General features: G+C 41.5%; 1 protein-coding gene across 1 annotated transcript in view; it reads right to left on the bottom strand.

Annotated features, from left to right (window-relative positions):
* Positions 1 to 5,784, bottom strand: part of Pan3 (PAN3 poly(A) specific ribonuclease subunit) — a gene marked incomplete in the record, with an annotated part of 146,064 nt that overhangs the window by 139,278 nt on the left and 1,002 nt on the right.

Here is a 5,784-nt window from a genome sequence, read left to right as displayed (position 1 = left end):
AATTGCTTACAAATAACAATCTTGAATAGAGCCTACTTACTACCCCACTGCCTGGGAGAGCTGGAGAAAGAAAATGTAACATACTCTATATATAAAAAGCAAGCAACCCAATAGAGCATAGTTCCAAGTCAAAGTTGGTACAACATGGCAACTAAGTATACTAAAAATATACTTTTGTGGTTCAATTTCCCAATGCTTGCAAAATAAGGGTAATTTTTTCACACACTTACATCCATGGTTTTGTTTTACCTGAAATACTAACAAAATAATTCTATAAATGTGAAATACTAAGGCAAGGGTCAAAACTCAAATGCCCAATATAAGTCACCCAGTTAGTATGGCAAAATGCTGCATCTCGTCCCAAAGGCACCCTAACTCCAATACTGGTAATGGTTGCCCTTGAAAGAAAACCAGAAACCTCTCTTTTTCTACTAAATCTCTGAATATTTGTTTTTGTTGGTGCTATCAATTAACACAATTAAAACCAACATCTACAAAACCACATTATACCATAAATTTTGGCAACCAAAATGATTGCTATTTTAAGATGGATAATGCCAAGTTTAGAAAAGAATGTACAGAGTAACTGCAATTCTCATTAACTTCTGTAGTGGGTGCGTAAATGTGCTGCCATCACTTGGGGAAGTTGTTTTACATCACTTTCTAAGCCTGGATCCTGTAATGCACAAATTAGTCCCTATTCCATACAGACAGATCAACAGATTCTATTATGGCCCAGAAATTCCAATTCTAGGTAATCCAAAAGAAATGTGTAGACTTGCTCACCAAAATAAATGTAGAATTCTTAATGGTCAAAAACTAAGAACAACCCAAATTTCCAACAACAAAATGAGAAAATAAAATGCGGTATAGTCACACAATGTAACCATTATTCAGAAATGGTATTAAAGACACTGTTCCTACACAACAGTATGAACAGACCTCACAAATGCAGTTGCAAGAAACAAACCCACTAAAGAGTGCACAGTACTGTTCCATTGTTACAAAGATCCAAGAAAGTACAAAACGGATCTGTAATGCTAGAAATCACTGAGAGTTACTTTTGGGAAAAGGTAGTGGGGGGGGGGAGCAGGTCTTTGGGGGATACAAATTATCTTCTGGCTCTTGATCTGACTGCTGATTATATGGTGTATGTTCTCTCATACAAGTCCCAAGATCTTCTGACTTGGATGCCCTTCCCTAGGTAGGGGTTATAGTTTTAACATAATCGTTAAGTTCATGTGTTCGAAGGTACAGGGCACAGTAACAGGTTAGATTAGTAGCGCTCTGTGCTCATTAATAGAGTAATGTCATGACCATGAGAGTTCATTTACTGCCAGAGTGGTCTTGTTCTAAAAGCCCTGCTTGCTCTTTGGCCCTCGCACTTTCTGCCATGAGATGACACACCACAAAGACCTTCACTACATGCTGGCACCAAGACTTCCCTGCCTCCAAAAAAGAGTGAGAAATAAATCCCTTTATAAATTACTGAGTCGGGGCTGGGGATTTAGCTCAGCGGCAAAGCGCCTGCCTGGCAAGTGCAAGGTCGTGAGTTCGGTTCCCGGTACCGGAGAAAAACCAAAAAATAAATAAATAAATAAATAAATAAATTACTGAGTCAGTGGTATTTTGTTATAGCCATATGAAGCATACTAAGAAAACTGGTACCAAGAAATGGTTACCTGAAAATGCGGAAGCAGCACTGGAGCTAACTGGTAGAGGCTGGAGCAGTTTTGAAATGCCTCCTGCAAAAAGCTTGTGCTGCTGTGAACAAAGCACTAGGAGCAATTCTGGTGAGGACTCAGAAGCATACAGAAAACAGTATACAGAAAACTCAGAAGTATACAGAAAACAGAATACAGAAAGTTTGAGACTTGCTAGAGATTAAGTGGTCCTGGTCAGAATGTTCATAGAAATATGGACAATAAAGTCAATTCTGGTGAGGTGTCTGACAGAAATGAGGAACACGATATTGCAAACTACAGGAGAGGTCATCCTGTTACAAAGTCACAAGTAAGTTAGGTGAACTGTGTCCACGCTTGAGAGCTTGATGGGAAGTGAAACTTAAGAACAATAAGCTACAATACACTGTGCAAGACAGTTTTAAACAAAATATTACAGGGGCTGCATGACTACTTTTAGCTGTATACAGTAAGGTTTGAGAAGAAAAAACTTAAACACAGAATTTATAATTTAAAAAAGCAGGACAGAATGACATAGAAAATGCAATGCCTAACCCGGTAAGAATGAAGACTAATGAAGAGTGCAAACGGAAGACTGGCCAAGCTAATTAAGACTAGTACAAAACAGACAGAAGACAAAGCAGTGGAAGCGACGCTGAAGGCATTTCAGAGACCTTTGAGGCTGCCTCTCCCAGGGACAGGCCCACAGTTCTAGGTTTGGGACCTGAGCCAGGGAACCCTCCATAAGCTTACAGCCCTGAATCACCTGGTAACTCTGCTCCCTACACCTAGGAGCTGCAGCCTAAAGCAGCCCCAGGTATAATTCTAGCCACCATTCCAAAGGATAAGGGGTTGTAAACTTTGGCAGTGTCCACATAATCAAGGCACACAATGTAAGAGCTGTGGGGGCAGCTCTGTGTGGGTCTCTATATAGAAAGGATGTCCCAGACAGCCTGAGGGCCCTGACAGAGACCTGTCAGCAGAGGCAGAGCCACCCTAGAAAAGACAACACCTAGTGGAACAGTCCCACATAGCACAGAACTTGGGCCCCCAGTGGGCAACTTCACCCTAGGAAAGCAAGTGACAGCTGCTGGATGTACTGAACCCAGCAAAGCCATATAGGGACCAGGCTTCCTGAGGGACATGGAGATTATTCTCCAGCTTAAAGATGTAACAGGTTCACAAAGGGGTTTAATTCGTATGTCCTGCTGCTGGGCGGCTCTGATTGGAATTCATCATCTGATGTTAAATGACTAACCACGGTTGGTTCATGCCACCCAATGGGACAGTCATGCATGTACCACTGATGATTCAAGCCAAGCCAGCAGGAAGGTGTTAATATGTTCGTTTTCCTTTCTGGACTGTGGACTTACTTGGGACCACTTACCCTTTTCTTCTTGACTATTTCTCCCTTTTGGAACGAGAGTATCTACCTCATGCCTGTTCCACCCCTGTATTTTGGAAGCACATCATTTGCTAACTTCACCCGCACAGAGCTGGGGAGGAATTTACCTCCAAATAAATCATAACCTGAGTTTTACCTGTATCTGCTTTGACTCTGGACTTTAGAGTTAATGCTGTAATAGGTTAAACCTTTAGGGGCTAAATATATTTACACTTTTAGAATAAATATATTTTGCATTGTGTAAAGAACACTGAATTTGGGAGCCCAAATTCTATGCTATGGTTTTAATGGGTCCCCTCATATGCTAGACACAATCCCCAGTGCAGGAACCTCTTAAGAGGGAAGACCTAAGAAGAGGTGGATAGGTCACCAAGGTTGTGTGCAAAAGAAAAGATGAAGGTTGTTACTGGGGGAAACAGGCTTGTTAGGAAAGCACGTTGGGGCACCCGCCTGCCCTCCTGCCTCTTCTGTCACAATATGCCACAGCATAAAGGCCCTCACCAAAGACACCACCTTCATACTGGATTTCTCAGCCTCCAAAACGACAAGAAACAAGTTTCTGCTCTTTGTAAATTACCCAATCTATGCTATTCTGTTACAACACAAAATAGACAAACACTATTTTATGCAGGTACTTCAGTAAAATGTCTACAGATATACACACATGCACATACAAGATACCAGGGAGGCAAAACAAAGTATTTCTGGAGGTACATCCACTTTACTGGAGCAGATCAGATTCTGACTTCTTAGCTGGATACCACACATTCTTAGGTTTAAAGGCGTAAAACTGTGGTAGTGATGCTACAAGATCAGCTCAATAATGAACAGAATTTATTCTAATACCAATACTTAGAATGTGTTGCCTGTTTCAATTGCCTCGAACACTTAATTAGAAAATGAACTGTATCTCGAAAGTACAACAGAACACAATAAAAAAAAGTCCACTAGAAATTAAAGAACGCAATCTATTTCTCTGATTCCTAAGCAAAGTTGCCATTCACTGACAGGCAGCAAGTTTATCCCATCTAGGAGTCACCAACTTAGATATTACTGATATACCTAGAACCCTATATAGAAAAGAGCAGCATCAGCCCATGAAGTTAAAACCACCACAGACTCCAAATACTAAAATCGGTGAGCAGGTAACATTTTCAAATAACTATGAATTTTAAAATGCTATTTTAAAACTGCCTGTGAAGTCCATGTATCTCACTTTCCTAAAATATGAAATGGTCCCATCGATTACTACTATTTTTCCTCCACTAATGTGCTTACTTCACAATCCGTCTTCTGTTTATCTCCTGCCTTATCGCTCACGTTCCAACTCTACTTTTATTTGCACAATAATAAGAAAATCTTAGATCACCTATTAAATCCAAGACCTGCACTAAACGTGTACCTATGAGTATTTACTGTTCACTTTTTTTTTTTTTTTTTTGTATTTTTGAGCCAAGGTCTGTCTCACTGTGCACTTCAGGCTGGCCTTGAGCTCACTTTGTAGCCCAGGCCGGCCTCGAACTCGAAATGACCCTCCTGCCTCAGCCTCCCCAGTGCTAGGATTACCGGCGTGCGCCACCACGTCCGGCAACTGTTCACTTTAAATGCTTACTAAACAAACACTACTGTTAAATTAATTAGAGCCATAACTCAGTCATCCAGAAAAAAAGTGGCAAAATTCCATCAATAATTTTACAAAACATCTGAAGTTACAAATTTTCTTAGCATCTCGGCCTCAACAAATATACCTAATCAAGCCCATAATACCAAAAACCAGCTAATCTTTAAAACATAAATCTCTCGAAAAATGCATAATAATCCTTTTAAGAACAAATAAGTACTAAAACATCATACCAAGCTCACAAAAATGTTTTTTGATGTCCACCTTAAACTGCCTATCGAATTATTTCAAAACCTAAAAGCTCTTTAGAACTCATGAAAACAGGACTCCCATTTGTTTAGAAATGATTCATATACTAAGAGGCAGAGGAGAAACCTGGCAACTACTCTACTCTTTCTAGGGCAATATTCCATAAAATACAGATTACATTTACACTCACAGGGAACTCCACTGCCTACTAACTATAAGGTTGTAAGGCACGAGATAATAGTAAGGCGATGTAGGTCAACGGTAGAGCGCTTGTCTAGCGCGCAGGAGGCCCTGGGTTCAATTCTCCGCACTGCAAACATAACAACAAAAAAAAGGTAAAAAACGATAAAACATCCTTACGTATCTTCACCCAAGCGCTCAGGAGCACACAAACCTACGCCGTGCAAGAAACGCTTTCAAGGCATCACACTAAGATTTCGCTCGATGCTGAACTGTTGAAGACAGGAACCCTACTGACACCCAGCTAACTTACTCCAGCTTTCAAGAAAACTATGTTGCAATGCCAGTCTTGCGAAATCCCTACTCTAAACGCTCGATTCAACCTGCGAACACCAGAAAAGCTGCGGTCCTCTCCTCCTTAATCCTTAGAAAGCATTTCCTGCCTGGAAAACCCTTCTCCCGCAAGCCTGCCACAAACTTTTTCCGTCCTTCCAAGCCACTCCGCTTAAGACCGCCCCTCGCCGCCCGCCCCCTACCCACACACATCCCCACCGGGGAACCTCCACGCCGCAGACCCCGCTCCACACGGGCACGCCAGACACATGTGCCTGCAAACCCGGCCCCTTTCCACACCCCCCGGAAGCGAC

This window comes from Chinchilla lanigera, unplaced genomic scaffold (assembly GCF_000276665.1).
Source record: "Chinchilla lanigera isolate Chin_1 unplaced genomic scaffold, ChiLan1.0 scaffold00096, whole genome shotgun sequence".
NCBI classification, from domain to species: domain Eukaryota; kingdom Metazoa; phylum Chordata; class Mammalia; order Rodentia; family Chinchillidae; genus Chinchilla; species Chinchilla lanigera.
The sequence above is the reverse complement of the archived record's forward strand: the minus strand, read 5'-3'. Positions and strand labels throughout refer to the sequence as shown.